General features: G+C 41.6%; 1 pseudogene; it reads right to left on the bottom strand.

Moving 5' to 3' along the window:
* Window positions 1-21,246, bottom strand: part of LOC115138549 (BTB/POZ domain-containing protein 7-like) — a 50,598-nt pseudogene that overhangs the window by 13,526 nt on the left and 15,826 nt on the right.

Genomic DNA, 21,246 nt, shown 5'->3' with positions numbered 1-21,246 from the left:
GGGTCTGCCGTGTAAAAATTGTCTGTCCTCGATTGCAACACTCACTACTGAGTTCCAAACTGCCTCTGGAAGCAGCGTCAGCACAAAAACTGTTTGTCGGGAGCTTCATGAAATGGGTTACCATGGCTGAGCAGCTGCACACAAGCCTAAGATTACCATGCGCAATGACAAGCGTCGGCTGGAGTGGTGTAAAGCTCGCTGCCATTGAACTCTGGAGCAGTAGAAACGCGTTCTCTGGAGTGATGAATCACACTTCAACATCTGGCACGCCAACGGACAAATCTGGGTTTGGCAGATGCCAGGAGAACGCTGCCAGCCCAAATCCATAGTGGCAACTGTAAAGTTTGGTGGAGGAGAAATAATGGTCTGGGGCTGTTTTTCATGGTTTGGGCTAGGCCCCTCAGTTCCAGTGAAGGGAAATGTTAATGCTACAGCATACAATGACATTCTAGATGATTCTGTGTTTCCAACTTTGTGGCAACAGTTTGGGGAAGGCCCTTTTCTGTTTTAGCATAACAATGCCCCCGTGTACAAAGCAAGGTCCATATAGAAATAGTTTGTCGAGATCGGTGGAAGAACTTGACTGGCCTGCACAGAGCCCTGACCACAACCCCATCGAACACCTTTGGTATGAATTGGAACGCTAACAGCGAGCCAGGTCTAATTGCCCAACCTCACTAATGCTCATGTGGCTGAACGGAAATTTTCCATCATAATTTGCAATTAAATTCATAAAAAATCCTACAATGTGATTTTCTGGATTTTTTTTCTCATTTTGTCTGTCATAGTTGAAGTGTACCTATGATGAAAATTACAGGCCTCTCTTATCTTTTTAAGTGGGAGAACTTGCACAATTGGTGGCTGACTAAATACTTTTTTGCCCCACTGTATATATATACAGCCCTGTACCGTAAAACTTAAATTAAATGCTGAGCCTCAAATAGCTGCCTGTCCCTTTTAATAGCCGGGTTATGGCACACATTTCATCAAATAAATGCCAGTTTCAAATAAACGGCATATCTAAATTAATTGTTTATGAGGCTACCATGAATTATCATTAATTATTTTATGAGGTTGAGTGTTTTCGCCAGTAGGAAACTGTTATCCATTATCCACAGCTGAGAAAAACTAGCTAACTGGCAAGCATAAAAACAGTCAACATCTTCAGAGTACAGACCTTAGTTTGACTCGCAGTCCCCGTGGTTATATCCGCGGTGTGGGGGGTTTAGGGTCATGAAATATTGTGTGGATGAAGGGCAGGTGGGTGGTGGGTGGACGGGTTGAATAAAAGAAAACAATACCTTACAAAATCCATAAATGTATCATTCTTGTGCAATCTATAGGCTACATTCATGTTTTTCCTTCATTATCTTTCATTAGTGTATAAGCCTAAGCTTTAAGACCTAACTGTACGCTTGCCAAATAGCCTACACGCCAATCGTCAAATGTTTTGGGAACGGGCAGAAAAAGTCGATACACAGGGGCAATGTCGAAGTTCAATAAGAGAAAATCTGCAAATGGAGAGTTGAAAATAAAGAGAAGGGATGGCCAGGAAAGTAATGTTTGGGAAAGATTTGGTAAAAGAGGATGATAGTAGTGCCAGCTGTGTTATAGGTGATGATTATCAGGCGCTATGTTATGTGTGACGATTATGAGGTGCTATACAAATTCCAGTCACAAGACGAGACTTCAAATAAGCCTATGGCACGTCAAGGGAACTGTAGCCTACTGTTCAGATGGGTTAAATGGAAACTGAAATCTGGACACTGACTGTTGGTCTTTAACCTATCACATAGCAGTAATATTAACTCCTACACAATTAAGCATTTCTTGCAGTAAAATTATAAACCAGATGTAGGTAAATTTTGACTTGGGAGCAGGAGAGGAGAAATATGATTTCTTTCTTTCAGCATCTTAAGAGAATGTGAATAGTGCAGTTAGATACCGTCTGTGGGGGTGCTATCTTTATCAGAATCATACAAGCTGATTGTATTTCTACCACATAAAATAGGTATCCAAGCCAAACTGAAATCTGATCAGTTTTCACAGCTTTCTATTTCCTTACAACGGGTCAAACTGATGTCATTTGGACATTTTGAACAGAAAATCTTTCCAGTCTTTTTTTGTAATTGCATTTCTCCACGGTCCATAAACGTCTTTGCTCCGTGAAAGAAGCAGAGATGACAGAGACAACTTTACCGATGTCAACTGGATTAAAGCCTTCATTCTATCATTTATGGCATTATTCTGGTGAGTACGGGTTTATTTAGTCTTCTAGGGCAACAGATAATGACAGAGGAGAAGCTGCATGTATCTAATTACAGACAATTACAGACTAACAAATAGCCTACCAAAATGTCAGGACTGATAGAACAGAAACCTATCTGAAGGACCGTCCACACCAACGACCAGAACCATTTGTAAAGCATCAGCGCAACAATGTTATGATCACTGGCCAAAGTGATCACACCAATGCACTCTCTCTCCATAACTTTCCCTGACAGTTCCTTTGGCCTATTTTACATTCAGCAATTAGCAAGAGGCAAGAGCCTCTCCATGAAAAGGCTATCAAGCCTACTATATAAAAAAAGCTCAAAATAAATGTCCTATAGCTTTTTGCAGCCTAAAGCTTTTTCTGAGATTTCACATGAAAAGGAATAGCGGAGTGGCTTGCGCTATTATGCACAGGAACAGCTGGATATGTGTAGCTGAAGTAAGAAGCTAAATATTAGCTAGATAATTGTAATTATTTATTTTACTAGGCAAGTCAGTTAAGAACCAATTCTAAATTTCAATGGCATTTGAGGAACAGGTTAACTGCCTTGTTCAGGGGCAGGATGACAGATGTTTACCTTGTCAGCTGGGGGATTCGATCTTGCAACTTTTTGGTCACCAGTCTGACGCTCTAATCACTAGGCTACCTGCCGCCCCCCCTATTATTAGGCTCCTCATTAGCTAAATAGTGTAGATATAAATAGTTGCCTGTCAAAGTGCAAGAAAAAAAGTTCAATTATGAAATGGTAGATGTGTACATTCTTCCAGGCAGCAGTCGGGCCTGCAAAGCTCCACTATTGATTAGGCCTACGTTGAGACAATAACATTATTCTACCTAGGCTACAACAACACACTGCAATGAGGAAAGTATTATTGTTATCAAGGTAGTGCACAATTATTGTCTAGGGCTGTAAACTGCAATGATGTAGGCTAATTTGAATAACTGCTCAAATGTCCTGTTTTGAATGCTTCTTGACAACAAAAAAACTGCATACAGCCTAGGCCTGATTATGAATCCATATGGATCAGTTTAGTTCTATTCTCGACAGTTTACATGTTCCAGAAAGGTGCATTAGCAGGCCACTCATGTGGTGTACTTTGATCACACCATGGTGCGCTCTCTCTCCTTTAAAACTCTCCTATTTTACATTCAGCAAGCTGAAATCTCTCCTTGATAGGCTAGTAGTAAATAAACTGCTTGAATTAAATGTACAACAAGCTATTGTAGTCTAGCTTTTCCTGGGACTCCAAGTGTTAGGAGGAATAGCTGTAGCTGAGAAGCAGTGGAGAGGTCAGGTGCGTAATTGCGCAAAGAGAACTGTGAAGACAGACGACCCACTAGGCACAGACGTCAGTTCAACTAATGTGAATAAAATAATGAAATAAAAAGTCACCATGTCATTGGATTTAGGTCAAAAGTTAGGTGTAAAAATGTGGGAAAAAAATGCCCTTATGTTGGTAACGTTTTGCAAATCTAAACAATTTTCCACATTGATTTAATGTTATCACACTGTTTTGGTTGAAATGACTTGGTAACGTCGATTCAACCAGTTTTGCCCAGTTTTTATTTTTTAAATTTTACCTTTATTTAACTAGGCAAGTCAGTTAAGAACAAATTCTTATTTTCAATGACGGCCTTCCGGTTACTAGTCCAACGCTCTAACCACTAGGCTACCCTGCCGTTGGTAGAGATGTGCAGCATAAGTTAGAAGTGTATGCAACCCATCATTCATTAGCTAAATATTAGGCATAATACTGCAGTGAATAGCCTATACCCAATGGATTTACACATTGAAATAGATATTTTTACATCAGATTATGAAATGAAAGGTAGTTTAGGATAGTGTGCTCCCTAGGCTGCGCTCCCAGTCCCTGCAGGCACGCAGCTCGGAAGTCTCCCCAATTGATTAAACTTTTTAGGGACAAGAAAATTATCACACCTAGGCTATAACAACACAATGCAATAATGCATTTTCATAAATAATTATATTCTAGGCCGTAAACTACAGTGAATATGCAATTTCAGTATCTGCTAAAAATCCCTGAGTTTTGAATGCATGTTTCATTCTGAATAATAATAATCTAGTTCTGGCCTGATTAGGCAACCACTTGGATCAGTAATGGGTATTTTCTCGACAGCTAAGGTACAGAAAGGCACATCCTTCTCCCAAGTTGTACTATAATTAATGTGGCCAACCAATATGCTCACACATGCCCAGTTATTCAGGCAAGCTTAGCGTGCGCTCTGCCTTCTCTCCTCTCTGAGCAGCCTTACGCACCTAGACCGCTTCAATAGAACGCGTTTTTGATCGGTTGTCAATATTTTATAGTCGAATGGACAGCGAAAAAATACAAATCACTCTGAAAGTGATCCAAACGATACTGTCGTTATCGTTTTCCACTCTTTTTGTAGTTATCGTTGTAGTCTGAAGGCTCCTGTTCACTTGAATTTGAACACATTTTATTTTCTTATTCGTTATAGTGACCGTTATGTTATAGTTATCGTCCTTGGTTTGGACGGTCCTTAAAATTGCACTCCCGTCAAAAAATCTTTCACTTTCTATATTAGCAGGTTAGGTTCAGTTGCAGGCCTCAGATTTTCATTTTTTTCACATATAGTGGGGCGGTTGCGGATGAGTTATTAGCAATTGCGGGCAGGTGTGGGTGAACAAACAGCTGTCTCAAGCACCACTAACAGACCCCCAGAAATCGTCTGATTACCCTCTAGTGGTGAAAATAAGAACTGCCAAACATGCACAGTCAATGAGGAGAATAATTATTTAAATTTTTTTGTGACAGAATAATAATTATCTGGAAACAGAGACATACTGAGACAAAAATAAACAGGACAGTGTGTATAAATGATAAATTAGTGCAGGAAATCAACACATTAATTAAAAGGCTGGAAGCAAATGCTGGAATTAAACAATTAACTATACAAATGAGCAAAAGCTGTGTGCATTAAGAAAATAGGCACCTGGCTCAAATAGAAGCCTGTCTCTAATGTTGTGTTCAGTGATTGAAGCAAATAAACACCTGGGCTATTGATTTAAGTTTTACGGTATATCTTTTTGTAAATTATTATTTGGGGTTAAAAAACACCCCAGGCCACTCTTAAACATCTAAAACTAGATAGAAATACGTTGAAATTATAATGGCCTGCAAATGGTTTTTGATGAACAAATCGGTCCCCCAAAACAATCTGTGCAGCCCTCCACCAAAAGTATTTCCCAACCTTGGGGATGGATGGGCATGGATGGATCAATTGAGGTAGCTTTTTCAGTTGTGCCAATGCCCAGTCTACATTAAAGCCTTGATGTTGGCTCACACTCCTGTCCTGCTAACCTATGATAAGATTTCAGCATTCAGAGATGCAGTTATATGAGGATATCCATCCCCAGTCAGACCCATACTGTCACAGAGCTAAGGGCAATATCACATGGACACCCATGCCATTAAAATAACACTCCTAGCATGACAGATTGACATTCAAATTCATAACCCAGCCCAGATTTAAAAGGATATAAAGCATCAAAGTATATTCTCACTGGCTGTTACAGGCAGCCTCCCAGACTACCATTCATCCTCATATACTGGACAGATTATAAGGGGATCTGGGATGACCTCAACATGTACCGCCAGGTTGAATGTAAACACCAGCTCTCTACTGAGAACCATTCATTCATGGTGGATACCGTAGCTTACCTTGTGCCAGCATGCTGAACTCAAGGAAGAGGGCGATGTGGTAGAGCTCCATGGCCTCCTCAGTGCAGGTGCTGGCTCCTCCCCTGCCCCCGGCAACCAGGACCTGCACCTCCCCCAGGCTCCCGGCCGAGGGGCTCCCCCTCATCACCAGCCCTAGCTCCACCAAGTCTGTATACATGCAGTGCAGGATTACTCGCACATACTTTCGCGGGATGATGGACTCATCCAGCACGATGCGCGTGGGTGTCTGGAGTGTGCGCTCAGTCATCTCCTCCCCCGTGCGGATGCGCCGCTGCAGAAGGTTCCGGAAAAAGGGCGAGCGGGCTGAGAGCACGGCCTTGTGGGCCCTCAGGTTCTCATCTGTGGAGCCCAGCCCCCCACCGCCCCCTGTGGCCACGCCCCCTCCAGCCCCCCCACTGCTGTAAGCCTCCACCAGCTCCGCGTCGGAGGAGAAGCTGAGCAGGGCGTCATAGTAACACATGTAGTCAAACAGACCTCTCATGTCTGCCTCCAGGGAGTTGGGCGTGCCAAACTCCTCGCTCAGCTGCACCAGCACGTCCACGTTCTGCAGCCTGGTGTCCTCCGCCCCGCCCACCCCAAACTCCCCCGTGTACAGGTAGTGCAGCAGTGCAGAGAACATGGGCACGTCGATGCCTGCCGTCTCTATGTCCATGAGGACCTCGGCACCGTACCCCGGGGAGGAGGACAGCAGGGTCTTGAAGAAGGGACAGCGGGCAGCCAGCACAGCACGGTGGGCGGGGAAACAGGTGTCCTGGAAGATGAGGTCCAAGTCGGTGCAGTACTTGTGCTGGTAGAGGGCAGACAGGTCACGCTGCAGGCTGGGTGCCTCGGCCCGCGCCAGGCTGGCATGGAAGCTCAGCTCCTTGAGGGAGGATGTGCCCTCGTACTCCTCCACCAGGGCGTTGGCATCACGCACATCCCACCCCGACAGGAGCTCCCGCATCAAGCGGGCATGGTCAGCAGAGCGGCTGGACTTACGGCGCTTGATGAACCTCCTCTTGAGGGTGGCCAGGCCCAGGCTCTTCTTCTTCCTGTCATGGGGCTTGTCGTGACCCTGATCCAGGCTGTACAGCTTGGACTCCCAGCCATAGCCCTGCTGGGAGTATGACGACGTCCCTGCAACACATAACATAACACAGAGGTCAGCTGGCTCAAATGTTGTGGTTGTTTTTTGAAATGGGAAAGAAGTCATGTCAGGATTTTATTAATATGATACACGTATCTTGTTTTCCCACAGCCGTTTTATAAATGCAGTCAATTCCTCGGGCTTGATATTATCCAGTTTGCCTGTTCAATTCTGAAATTATGACCATATGAAACCCAAGCGTATTTCCTCCTAGGCTGGTCATTTGACCTGGCAGTCTAGACACTCTCCTCTAACTCCCCCATAGCGTGCTTGGCACTCCCTTGATCTAGTGCCCCAGTCTCATTTCACAGATAATTCAACTGTCTGTGTCAAGGAACAGGCCATTATTATCAAAATTCCATCAGATGTCATCACAAGCATCAATAAAGCTGACTTTGATTAAGTCAGAGGACAACAACGTTTTGGATTGTCAGTCTGGGGGTAGGAAAGTCCCCCCTCCTATGTAGTCTTATGCAATACACTTGTCCAGCCATACACAAATGAACTACCCCTAATAGCAGTGATGTTTGGCTGGAGACAGGGGACCCTTGCGTCAGAGGCAACACTGCCAAATAGAAAAGTCTCTCTATGGCCTTCCTTCCCTGAACATCCATCTATGCCTGCACAGCAGCGACTTCAGCTTACAACCAACAATCCTTAGAACTGGAAACAACATCAGTTTATTTCTGAAATCTACAGGGCTTTCAACTCAATCAAATCTCCATGAGCTTGGACCTACTGTATGTCTCTAGGACTACGGACAAGAAAGGCGCAACAGGAAAATGAATATAAAAGCCTGGGGTTTTCCTTACGCAGACATTGATTGAATCCAAAACTATCTCAAAAAGCCTATAAAATCTGAGTAAATTCATAAGCAGCCACTCATAAATGGCCATCAATAAGGCCTAGAAAATGAATGAGGGATTGATGCTTGGAGTCTGAAATGGAAATGAACATAGAGACAGCGGTGGATGACTGAGCAGTTCCTGCGAGAGCCGCCAGAGAAAATAAAACGGATAGAATGCAGCTTGTACACTTCCAACAAACCAGACACAGATGACTTCAACTTCATAAGTCAAGAAAAAAAAGTTGACTGACAGAACTCAGTTTGTAAAAACTAGAGCCTAAATCAGTTGCTGGAACTGAAAAGATAAACTCCAACCAACCACCCTCTACAATGACTTGCACATTCCTGTATCGCAGTGAAGGCTGCTGAGGGGAGAACAGCCCATAATAATGGCCGGAACGGCGCAAATGGAATGGCATCAAACACCTGGAAACCATGTGATTGATGTATCTGATACCATTCCACAGATTCCGATACAGTCATTGCCACGAGCCCGTTCTCCCCAATCAAGGTGACATATCCTTGCCATGAGGGTCTGTTGTGGACACTGATGATATGTCCCACTGAGGACTTTGAAGAAACAAAGTCGGGGCGGCAGGGTAGCCTAGTGGTTAAAGCGTTGGACTAGTAACTGAAAGGTTGCAAGTTCAAATCCTTGAACTAACAAGGTACAAATCTGTCGTTCTGAACAAGGCAGTTAACCTACTGTTCCTAGGCTGTCTTTGAAAATAAGAATTTGTTCTTAACTGACTTGCCTAGTTAAATAAAAGTAAATACATACACTATTACAGTAAAGTAAGAACATTGAAACTTACCTATGAAGGTCTGTTGTGTCTGTGTGTTCCCCCCTGTACGAGGGGAGCATGAGTGCGGGTAGCTGGATGCATTAGCACCCATCGTCACTCTTCTTCACTTGTTGTTCGGGGACCTCGCCTCCTGCATCTTCATTCTGCCCAGGAGAAGTGCTTAGTTCCTCAGCCGTCGGCTCTCTCTCTCAGGTCCTGAGCCTCTTTAGACACCCAAGCCCAGCCTGCCATGCCTGAGAGGGGGAAAAGAGAGGGAGCAGGGGAGTTACCCATGGGGATCAAGGCCTGATGAAATTGGTCTGTTTGAATTGTATTAGTCAATGCATAACCATACATCCTGTTACTTCGACTGATCTCAACCCCCCATTGTTAACTTCTTATGGCTTGGGGGCAGTATTGAGTAGCTTGGATGAATAAGGTACCCAGAGTAAACTGCCTGCTACTCAGGCCCAGATGCTAAGATATGCAAATTAGTAGTAGATTTTGATAGAAAACATTCTGAAGTTTCTAAAACTGTTTGAATGATGTCTGTGAGTATAACATAACTCACATGGCAAGCAAAAATCTGAGAAAAAAAATCCAACCAGGAAGTGGGAAATGTGAGGTTTGTAGTTTTTCAACTCTTTACCTACCCAAGATACAGTGTAAATTTGGTCTGATTGACCTTCCTAAGGCTTCCACTAGATGTCAACAGTCTTTAGAACTTGAGGCTTCTACTGTGAAGGAGGAGAGAATGAGAGCTGATTGAGTAAGAGGTCTGCCAGAAGGCCATGAGCTCATTCAGGCGCGCTCCCGTGAGAGGTAGCTGCGTTCCATTGTATTTCTAAAGACAAAAGAATTTTCGGGTTGAAATATTATTGAAGATTTATGTTAAAAACATCGTAAAGATTGATTCTATACATCGTTTGACATGTTTCTACGAACTGTAATGGATTTTGAAAACTTTTAGTCTGGCCTGCGCGTCGTGAATTTGGATTTGTGAACTACAGGCGCGAACAAAAAGGAGGTATTTGGACATAAATGATGGACTTTATCAAACAAAACAAACATTTATTGTGGAACTGGGATTCCTGGGAGTGCAATCCTGATGAAGATCATCAAAGGTAAGTGAATATGTATAATGCTATTTCTGACTTCTGTTGACTCCACAACATGGCAGATATCTGTATGGCTTGTTTTTGTGTCTGAGTGCCGTACTCAGATTATTGCATGGTGTGCTTTTTCGGTAAAGCTTTTTGGAAATCTGACACAGCGTTTGCATTAAAGAGAAGTATATCTAAAGTTCCATGCATAACAATTGTATTTTCATCAACATTTATGATGAGTATTTTTGTAAATTGCAAAATTTTTGGAAGCAAAACATTACTGAACGTAACGTGCCAATGTAAACTGAGATTTTTGGATATAAATATGAACTTTATCGAACAAAACATACATTTATTTATTTATTTCACCTTTATTTAACCAGGTAGGCAAGTTGAGAACAAGTTCTCATTTACAATTGCGACCTGGCCAAGATAAAGCAAAGCAGTTCGACAGATACAACGACACAGAGTTACACATGTATTGTGTAACATGAAGTCCTATGAGTGTCATCTGATGAAGCTCATCAAAAGTTAGTGATTCATTTTATCTATATTTCTGCTTTTTGTGACTCCTCTCTTTGTCTGGAAAAATTGCTGTTTTTCTGTGACTATGTACTGACCTAACATAATCAGATGGTGTGCTTTTGTCGTAAAGCCTTTTTGAAATCGGACACTGTGGTGGGATTAACAACAAATGTATCTTTAAAATGGTGTAAAATACTTGTATGTTTGAGGAATTTTAATTATGAGATTTCTGTTGTTTGAATTTGGCGCCCTGCACTTTCACTGGCTGTTGTCATATCAATCCCGTTAACGGGATCTCAGCCGTAAGAAGTAAAAAAATAACAAATATATATTTTTCAGATAGAGGATGAAGATTCCTTTTGAAAATCAAATCATTAACTTCTTCTTGTATAACACTCCCTATATGTGCTATATATGTGCAAAGGCTAATATGAAGAATAAAAATTATTATATGTTATATCTTCATCTCGGGCACATTCTCTTCCTGCCCCTCACAAAATGTTGACTAGCGCAGGCAATAAATGCAATACAGATGTATGGCGATCTTTGTGGGGAACCAGCCCTGTCCAGCCCACCTCTTTTCAACCAAAAGCCCCATACAAACCCCAGCTCAACCCCTCTCTGCAACCCCAGCCTCAGCATTAGCCCCAAGTTGCCCCTGCAACCAACCTCACTCGATCTGTTAGACATACAGTGCCTAATGAGTCTACAGACCCTTCGCACAGTTGTCACATTTCACTGCCTTAAAACAAAATCTAAAAAGGGATTCAATTAGATATTTTCCCTACAGAGCTATGATCTGCTCCACATTTTCAAAGTGAAAGAGAAAAATAGTTTTTTAAAAAATGAATAAAAAACAAGGATTGCTTGATTGCGCATGTCTTTACACCCCCAAAGTTAATACTTTGTGGAAGCACATTTGTCAGCAATTAAAGCTGAAAATAAGTTTGAATAAGAGACTACCAACTCTGCACAACTCAAAATTGCTGAAGCTCAGTACATTTGGTTGTGAATTGTTTAAGGACAGCAACTGATTTTCAAGCAGCTGTAAGTCAGGACTGAGACTGGACCCCTCAGGAACGCTCAACAACTCTTGGAAAGCCATTCTGGTCTTTGGCATTAAAATGTGTGTAATTGTCCGAAGACTGAGGCAGGTTTTCAACTTTTTACCTGGGCTTTGCTCATTTCATATTTATTTTAATAAATACATAAATAACTGGCTAATGTGAGAGAACCGACATGTAACTAGCTAGCTAGGTAAACAATGAACCATGATCCCAACTCATGACGTTACTACCCTGCATGAACCAACCAGGTTCAATGTTAGCTTGCTAACATTAGGCTATAACTAGCAAAGCAAATGGCTCTGAGATACGAATAATAAGACCATACACGTAACGTTAGCTAGTGAGCCAGCTAGCTAACGTTCGCAAGCTAGCTAACAGTACACATTAACTTGAAATTACTTTGTCAAAATTAGAAATGTGTGGCCTCCGGGGTGGAGCAGTGGTTAAGGGCGCTGTACTATCAGAGACTCTGGGTTCGCGACCAGGCTCTGTCGTAACCGGCCGCGACCGGGAGGTCCATGGGGCGACGCACAATTGGCCTAACGTCGTCCGGTCGGTAGGGATGTCCTTGTCTCATCGCGCACCAGCGACTCCTGTGGTGGGCCGGGCGCAGTGCGCGCTAACCAAGGTTGCACAGTGTTTCCTCCGACACATTGGTGCGGCTGGCTTCCGGGTTGGATGCGCGCTGTGTTAAGAAGCAGTGCGGCTAGGTTGGGTTGTGTATCGGAGGACGCATGACTTTCAACCTTTGTCTCTCCCGAGCCTGTACGGGAGTTGTAGCGATGAGACAAGATAGTAGCTACTACAACAATTGGACACCACGAAATTGGGGAGAAAAAGGGGTAAAAATTAACAAATTAAAATAAAATTTAAAAAATTTGAAATGTGTAATATCTGAAAATATAGCTAGCTCAGTCTCAGTCCTATCTTACCCATATACATTATGAATGGACGCCTCTCCCTGTCACGAATGCCATGGTTGCCCTTAGTTTGAAGATGTAATTTGGAGACCGGTGTTTTCTCCATGTCCTTAGCTATCATACTCTAATTCCACTGATTTAAAAACTCGGTCCTCCAGAAAGTGGAGAGCAACACTATTTATTTTATTTATTTATTTCACCTTTATTTAACCAGGTAGGCAAGTTGAGAACAAGTTCTCATTTACAATTGCGACCTGGCCAAGATAAAGCAAAGCAGTTCGACACATACAACGACACAGAGTTACACATGGAGTAAAACAAACATACAGTCAATAATACAGTATAAACAAGTCTATATACGATGTGAGCAAATGAGGTGAGATAAGGGAGGTAAAGGCAAAAAAAGGCCATGGTGGCAAAGTAAATACAATATAGCAAGTAAAACACTGGAATGGTAGATTTTCAATGGAAGAATGTGCAAAGTAGAAATAAAAATAATGGGTTGCAAAGGAGCAAAATAAATAAATTAATTAAATACAGTAGGGAAAGAGGTAGTTGTTTGGGCTTAAATTATAGGTGCAGTAATCTGTGAGCTGCAGAATGGTGTCGTCTGCGTAGAGGTGGATCAGAGACTCACCAGCAGCAAGAGCGACCTCATTCATATATACAGAGAAGAGAGTCGGTCCAAGAATTGAACCCTGTGGCACCCCCATAGAGACTGCCAGAGGTCCGGACAGCAGACCCTCCGATTTGACACACTGAACTCTATCAGAGAAGTAGTTGGTGAACCAGGCGAGGCAATCATTTGAGAAACCAATGCAGTTCTACTACACAATACATTTTTTTAAAGCCGCGTTAGACATGATTACCTACACATACTGACCAGCTCAAATAGACAGAAGCGTGCTTCATGGCAGACCAATCCGAACTCATCTCTCGGCATGTCCAGCCCACTCATTATCTCAGCCAATCATGGCTAGCGGGAAGGTTGCTGTCTGTGGCTAAACCAACCAGTCTCGTAATTTAACAATTTGATGCGTATTTACAGATGGCATACAAGTCTGTTATTAAGTCACATGCAAGTAAGTTCACATGTTCCAGAAGGCATTTCTGCCAAAAAACGCATTTTGATTTTAAAAGAAAGGTTATGTTCAAATGGCTCTCCTGTGAAGTAGTGACCCGCGACATATGCCTAGTTTCCTAAAACGAATCACACAATTCTAAAAAACAGTTTTTGCTTTCTCCTTATGGGGTATAATTCATTAGGGAAAAAACAATTGAATCAATTTTAGAATAAGGCTGTAACGTAACAAAATATGGAAAAAGTTAAGGGGTCTGAATACTTTCTGACGACATTGTATATGTTGCTCTAAGAGTTGTGCAAAGTTGGTAGAATCTAATTCAAAATGATTTACAGCTGTAATTGCTGACAAAGGTGCTTCCACCAAGTATTAACTCTGGGGTGTGAAGACATTACTATTCATTTCAAGCATTTCTATACTTTTCTTTCACTTTGAAAATGTGGAGCAGGTTGTGTACATATGGAGGGAAAAAATGTAATTTAAACCCTTTTTAGATGTAATTTTAAGGCAGCAAAATGACAACTGTGCAAGAGGTGTGTAGACTTTCACTAGGCACTGTAGCTCCTCCATTGACCAAACCTGGACCCAACCCTACTTTGAACTGTGGTTGATAGCAGTTTGAGATCTGAAATATGAAGTAAACCATCTGCAAGTCTTTATGTCTGTTGGCAAGTACAAGTCACGGTGGTCTGCTACTGGTCTGCTACTGTCAGTTTTCAAATGATAAATGGGAATTTCCATCGAAAAGGACCAATTAGCACCAATATGTGAAGCATGGCCGGTCCTTGCCGTTCTGCCACCCTAGGTGAGACCAAAAGATGCAGCCCCCTCACAAAACTACAATAGTCCCCCACTAAGCAAAATTACATTGAAATGATGTAAAAAAAAATATGTATTTCCCAGACTTTGAGTTACGATTAAATTAAGGTTCTGAATGAAAGGTGAAAATATATTTTCCGTATGTTTAAAATACATATTTTCAAGGATGTTGAAGAGGCATCTTTTCCGGACATTGAAGACGATGAAAATATGTATTTTCTGGATGTTGAAATCAAGCTAATTTTTGCTTCTGAATTAAAGTTCAAAAGTAATTTATGAATGTGTCAGGAGTTCACCTAGGGGTCATGATTGGGGATGTACCAAATGATGGATGTATTAGAATAATTGATTATGCTTATGTTGTATTAATAGAAGGGGAGGGGTTATAAGACCCCTCCTTCTTTACATTTATAGGGTCCTTGACTACAGATTAACAATATATATATACACATTATGAGGTTTTAATATTGTTCCACAGTTGTTTTCTATTTCTCTCTCTCTCCCTCTGCCTCTTATAAAAGAGACCCCTCTGAGAAATGTGTGACTGAGACAGAACTCTGCAGGGGAGTGTAGGAGATAAGACAGGTCAGACATTCCACTATAAATCAACTTGGACATTTACTGCTAAGCTTTTAGATAACACACTAAAAGCCTTGTTTATATAGCTGTGTATGCATGATTTTGGTCTAATGAATAAAAGATAATGACGTAGGCAGTGACATCACTTCGGGGTTGATAAAATAACATGGGACCTTAGCTTTGATTCAGAACTTACTCGGAAACATGCGTGCTATGTTCCTGATTGTCTGCAATTGCATTAATAAAGGTTTTGAATTATTTAGTTAAAAATATTGTCATAATGCTAATTTCACCAATGAGCCAATGATTGACAAGGCACAAGGAGGAACGAACCCCAACAAATGCCCAACTATGTGGAAAGCCTGCTGTTTGTAAAACACCAAAAAAAGATGTCAGATCCAGACAGGAACAAAAAAAAGACGTCAGCTCGTGCTTACTGGGGTATAGCCTACCATGTTGGCCCCAATGGAATTTCATGAATGCCCATCCATGTGGTAAGCCCACCGTTTGTAAAACAGGTCACTGCATTGGCTTTATCAACCCTGATTCCCATGACTAATCAATTTGGCCATTTAAGCTCTGAATATCAGCTATCCAACTTTATCAGGAGTTACCGTGAGCCTATTCACAATGTGTTTAAATATATTTTTTATTGAACCTTTATTTAACTATGCAGAAGTATTTTCTTTTTTGCTATGAACAGCTGATCATGACAATGGGGTGAAACTTCTGGACAAAAGTTGTGATTGTCCCTTCCATATTGTCCATTTTACTTGGACCTATCCTGTTTTTAGGATATACTGTTTGTTAACATGACAGCACATTTTTTATTTGATTAAGCACCATTTAGGTTAGGCTATTTGATCGGAGAAACCTGCATGATGTAAAAAGCATCCATCTCACTACATTGTCAAACATTTTATCTTTTAGGCTACAGAAAAGGCCACGTACTCTTTTTTACCATATCCTATACCTGCTGCATGATTTATGTTAGATTATTTTTTTGACGGAACGTTGGTGGAGCGCCACAGCGATGAATCTCTTCAACAGCACCTGAAGAGGCGTGCTGGGAATGAACAAGCAAAATATTTTGCGCCCCTGCCTTCGATAAAGTGGGACTGATTATCACAGGGCGGCATCAGCGCTCACCTAAAAAAACATATGCCACTGGTTGAGAGAAATTGTCATTGTTTTTGGGCAGAATTGTGAGGTTGTATGTGTTGTTGTTGGAGGTGTGTCTTGGATAGTTTAGCTCAGAAAATGTTGCCCTCGTCCATCTGCCGCCGAAGGCGGCCGCCTAATCCTGCCATTAAGAGTCTATATTTTGGGGGAAATGCATAGATACACTTTTACACAATTTTCCATCTTAAAAATTCGACAGAAATAAAAGCTTGGGTTTATGTTGACGTAAACACCCCTGCCAACTAATATAAACACTTATATTTCATTTTGGGGAAGTTGTTAACCTTCTGCAAGAGAAGGGAGGATAATGAAAGTTTAACTTCTTATTGAGTAGCTTGGATGAATAAGGTGCCCAGAGTAAACTGCCTGCTCCTCAGTCCCAGAAGCTAAGATATGCATATTATATATATATTATATTTGGATAGAAAACACTCTGAAGTTTCTAAAACTGATTGAATGATGTCTGTGAGTATAACAGAAGTCATATGGCAGGCAAAAACCTGAGAAAAAATCCAACCAGGAAGTGTGAAATCTGAGGTTTGTAGTTTTTCAACTCTTGGCCTATTGAATACACAGTGGGATATTTGTCATACTGCACTTCCTAAGGCTTCCACTAGATGTCAACAGTCTTTAGAACCTTGTTTGATGCTTCTACTGTGAAGTGGGGGCGAATGAGAGAGGAATGAGTCAGGGCTCTGGCAGAGAGCCATGAGCTGACCACGCTCGTTCACGTGAGAGCGAGCTCTGTTCCATTGCATTTCTACAGACAGAGGAATTCTCCGGTTGGAACATTAACCTCTTGAAGCTATGGGGGCGCTATTTCATTATTGGATAAAAAAACGTGCCCGTTTTAAGCGCATATAATTGACAGCTTTGGAAAGAAAACACTCTGACGTTTCCAAAACTGCAAAGATATTATCTGTGAGTGCCACAGAACTGATGCTACAGGCGAAACCAAGATGAAACTTCAAACAGGAAATGAGCAGAATTTTTGAGGCTCTGTTTTCCATTGTCTCCTTATATGGCTGTGAATGTGCCCTGAACGAACCTACACTTTCTGCCGTTTGCCCAAGGTGTCTGCAGCATTGTGACGTATTTGTAGGCATATAATTGGAAGATTGGCCATAAGAGACTACATTTACCAGGTGTCCGCCCGGTGTCCTTTGTCGAAATTGCTGCGTAATCCCCAAGCTGCACGCATTCATCCATGTGATTCAGGGGAGAGAGGAGACTTCCACGAACGATATATCATCGAAGAGATATGTGAAAAACACCTTGAGGATTGATTCTAAACAACGTTTACCATGTTTCAGTCGATATTATGGAGTTAATTTGGAAAAAAGTTTGGCGTTTTGATGACTGAATTTCCGTTTTTTTTTGGTAGCCAAACGTGACGCACCAAACGGAGCGATTTCTCCTAAACAAATAATCTTTCAGGAAAAACTGAACATTTGCTATCTAACTGAGAGTCTCCTCATTGAAAACATCCGAAGTTCTTCAAAGGTAAATGATTTTTATTTGAATGCTTTTCTGGTTTTTGTGAAAATGTTGCCTGCTGAATGCTAACGCTAAATGCTACGCTAGCTATCAATACTGTTACACAAATGCTTGTTTTGCTATGGTTGAGAAGCATATTTTGAAAATCTGAGATGACAGTGTTGTTAACAAAAGGCTAAGCTTGAGAGCTAGCACATTTATTTCATTTCATTTGCGATTTTCATGAATAGTTAACGTTGCGTTATGGTAATGGACTTGAGGCTGTAGTCACGATCCCGGATCCGGGATGGCTCGACGCAAGAAGTTAATGAAGATTTATGTTAAAAATATCCTAAAGATTGATTCTATACTTCGTTTGACATGTTTCAACGGACTGTAACGGAACTTTTTGACTTTTCGTCTGCTCCTAGTGAGCGTGCGTCATGAATTTTGATTTGTGAACTGAACGCGCTAACAAAAGGAGGTATTTGGACATAAATTATGGACTTTATTGAACAAAACAAACATTTATTGTGGAACTGGGATTCCTGGGAGTGCATTCTGATGAAGATCATCAAAAGTAAGTGAATATCTATAATGCTATTTCTGACTTCTGTTGACTCCAACATGGCGGATATCTGTTTGGGTTGTTTTGGTCTCTGAGTGCTGTACTCAGATTATAGCATGGTGTGCTTTTTCCATAAAGTTTTTTTGAAATCTGACACAGCGGTTGCATTAAGGAGAAGTGGATCTAATATTCCATGCATATCAATTGTATCTTTTAGCAATGTTTATTATGAGTATTTCTGTAAATTGATGTGGCTCTCTGCAAAATCACCGGATGTTTTGGAACTACTGAACGTAACGCGCCAATGTAAACTCCGATTTTTGGATATAAATATGCACTTTATCGAAGAAAACATACATGTATTGTGTAACATGATGTCCTATGAGTGTCATCTGATGAAGATGATCAAAGGTTAGTGATGAACATTATCTATATTTCTGCTTTTTGTGACTCCTCTTTTTGGCTGGAAAAATGGCTGTGTTTTTCTGTGACTTGGCTCTGACCTAATATAATCATTTGGTTTGCTTTTGCTGTAAAGCCTTTTTGAAATCGGACACTGTGGAGGGATTAACAAGAGGTGTATCTTTTTAAAATGGTGTAAAATACTATGTTCTATTTCTGTTGTTTTGAATTTGGCGCCCTGCACTTTCACTGGCTGTTGTCATATCGATCCCATTAGCGGGATCTCAGCCCAAAGAGGTTTTTAAGTAATGGTAAATGTACCAATTATTTATAGTGATTTTACTGATTTGAAATTCGTTTATCAAGTATTAGGTGGTTAAAACGCGTGAACCAAAAAATCTGTAACAGAATTACTGCAACTGAAATAGCTACAATGGGAAATCATAATAGTGATAAACCACAGTTGGGTCACCTGCTACTGTCCTCCCTTCCACTTGCATACTGTTATTTTCAGCTCATAACGGTTTTATTTGTCTTTCTGTTGTCTGGTGGAAAAACCCTCCCTCTCCCTTTCCCCTTCTCCTCCCCCCTCCCTCTCTCTGCCTCTCGCTCTCACTCTTAAGTTAATGTCACCTCTCCCAGCTCTTACTGACACCTACCCAGGTGCCACCTTTCTTTCCATTTACTGTAACCAGCATCTACACTCACTGAGTACCGGCCAACACTGGGCGTCCATGGACATTGAAAAGTAGTTGAAATTTGGTCAGTCCGCGTTGGCCGTTATGTTAACGTCCACAAACGGACCGGGCCACATCCGAACCTAACATAGATGTACATTATCGGTCAAAAGTTTTAGAACACCTACTCATTCAAGGGTTTTTCTTTATTTGTACTATTTTCTACAATGTAGAATAATAGTGAATACATCAAAACTATGAAATAACACATATGGAATCAGTAGTAACCAAAAACATGTTAAACAAATTATTAAAAGTAGCCATCTGCTATTATTCTACAATGTAGAAAATAGTCAAAATAAAGAAAAACCCTTGAATGAGAACGGTGTTCTTAAACTTTTGACCGGTAATGTATGATTCACAAGTTTGAATAGCACAGTACAGTACTGTACAGTGAGTAGAGCACAGTAGACTACAGTCCAATATAATACAGTGAAGAAAAGTAGAGTATAGTTCAGTAATCTATGCTGTACTGTACTCTCCTGTACTGTGATGTCCAAACTTGTGAAACATCAGGAGAATAATTATGCAGCGAGTGTGCTGTTTGGGGCACTATCTCAGTCTGGATGTGTAAATAATTGTAAATATTTGTCACCCTGTTGGGAGAATTCGAATAAGTCGTAAAATGGCCAATTTCTTAGCAATGTTACAATTAGTCTGGATTCATTGTGTGAATGTAACATGTATGGACCCGGCCTGTGGCGGGCCGGGTCCATGCATGCTGACACAGTCGGCAGTTGTAAGGTGTTTCCTCCGACACATTGGTGCCTGCTGGCTTCCGGGTTAAGCAGGCACAAGGCTCTCGACCTTGGCCTCTACCGAGTCCGTACGGGAGTTGCAGCAATGGGACAAGACTGTAACTACCAATTGAATATCACGAAATTAGGGATAAAAAGGGTAAAAAGCACAAAAAATATATATAATAAGAAAAATAAAGTAAAAATAGCATACATTTTAAAGTGAATAAACTGAGTCAAAGCGTAATTCCGTTACCATGAAATTGCCATAATACATCACGTAATTTACATTGCCTATAGCAAAACAATGTTTGATACAAAACTAAAGATTATGTAACCATCAACAACCCCATCTCCCCAAAACCAACAAAGACACACACACAGTCTAGCAGCTCCTGACCCTCTGGGAGGCTGGCGGGGAATTCCAATGTGATGGGAGATCTGCTTTATCTCAGAAGGCAGTTTTTCCTCCAGCACACTAATAAATCACTGTGTCTGCTCCCATTGAGCAGCTCTTTAACCAGCCTCCCAGGGGCTCCCAGGAAAACCACACGCTCTTAATCAATACACACAATGGTAAACCAAATATCCACACTACAATACACTAAAACCTAATAAAACTGTGCCAGGCTTAAGAGGGATTTGTGTAGAGAATTTGAATATCCAGGATGAAGAGAAAACCCCTGAGATGTGCCGTCTTGTTTGCAGACAAGAGTCCTCTGAGGGGCAGGATAGATGTAGAGTAAACAATACATCCCTTAACGCCAGCTAAACAATACACCCCACCCCCACCCCCATACACAGCTAGAGCCCAAACAACAATCAACTGCAAGAACCATAATTACCACATATTCTACTAGGATCCTGGAAGCACATCCTAATGTTTGGAAAACAACTATTTTCTTGAGACCTGGACACTGTGTCTCCTCAGCTTCCTAAGTCTAACCCCACATGCTCTCTTTCTCGCTGATGTTGAATGGGAAGAGGAAGGATGTCTGGTGGTGTGGGGGAGGGAGACAGCTGGGCTGAAGCAGGGTGTTGGGACCGGGACTGGGATGGGCATGTGGTGGGTTTGGGGAGGGGAGTGGCAAGGTTAGCTGGGCTATGTGTCGCTAATGAGAGGTGACAGGGGAAAGGCTAGCCTACACGCCACCGCACTCCCCATCCCCCATTTTTCATTCTGTAGCTCGCAAACACACACCACACACACACCTCACCAGAGTGGGTTGGGTCTCTGTATTTAAATCAGCCATTTACAGAGCAGACCGAGTACCTCAGCCTCCCACAG

The sequence above is a fragment of the Oncorhynchus nerka genome, linkage group LG12, assembly GCF_034236695.1.
Source record: "Oncorhynchus nerka isolate Pitt River linkage group LG12, Oner_Uvic_2.0, whole genome shotgun sequence".
Classification (NCBI taxonomy): Eukaryota; Metazoa; Chordata; class Actinopteri; order Salmoniformes; family Salmonidae; genus Oncorhynchus; species Oncorhynchus nerka.
This window is presented reverse-complemented; position numbering and strand designations above follow the sequence as displayed.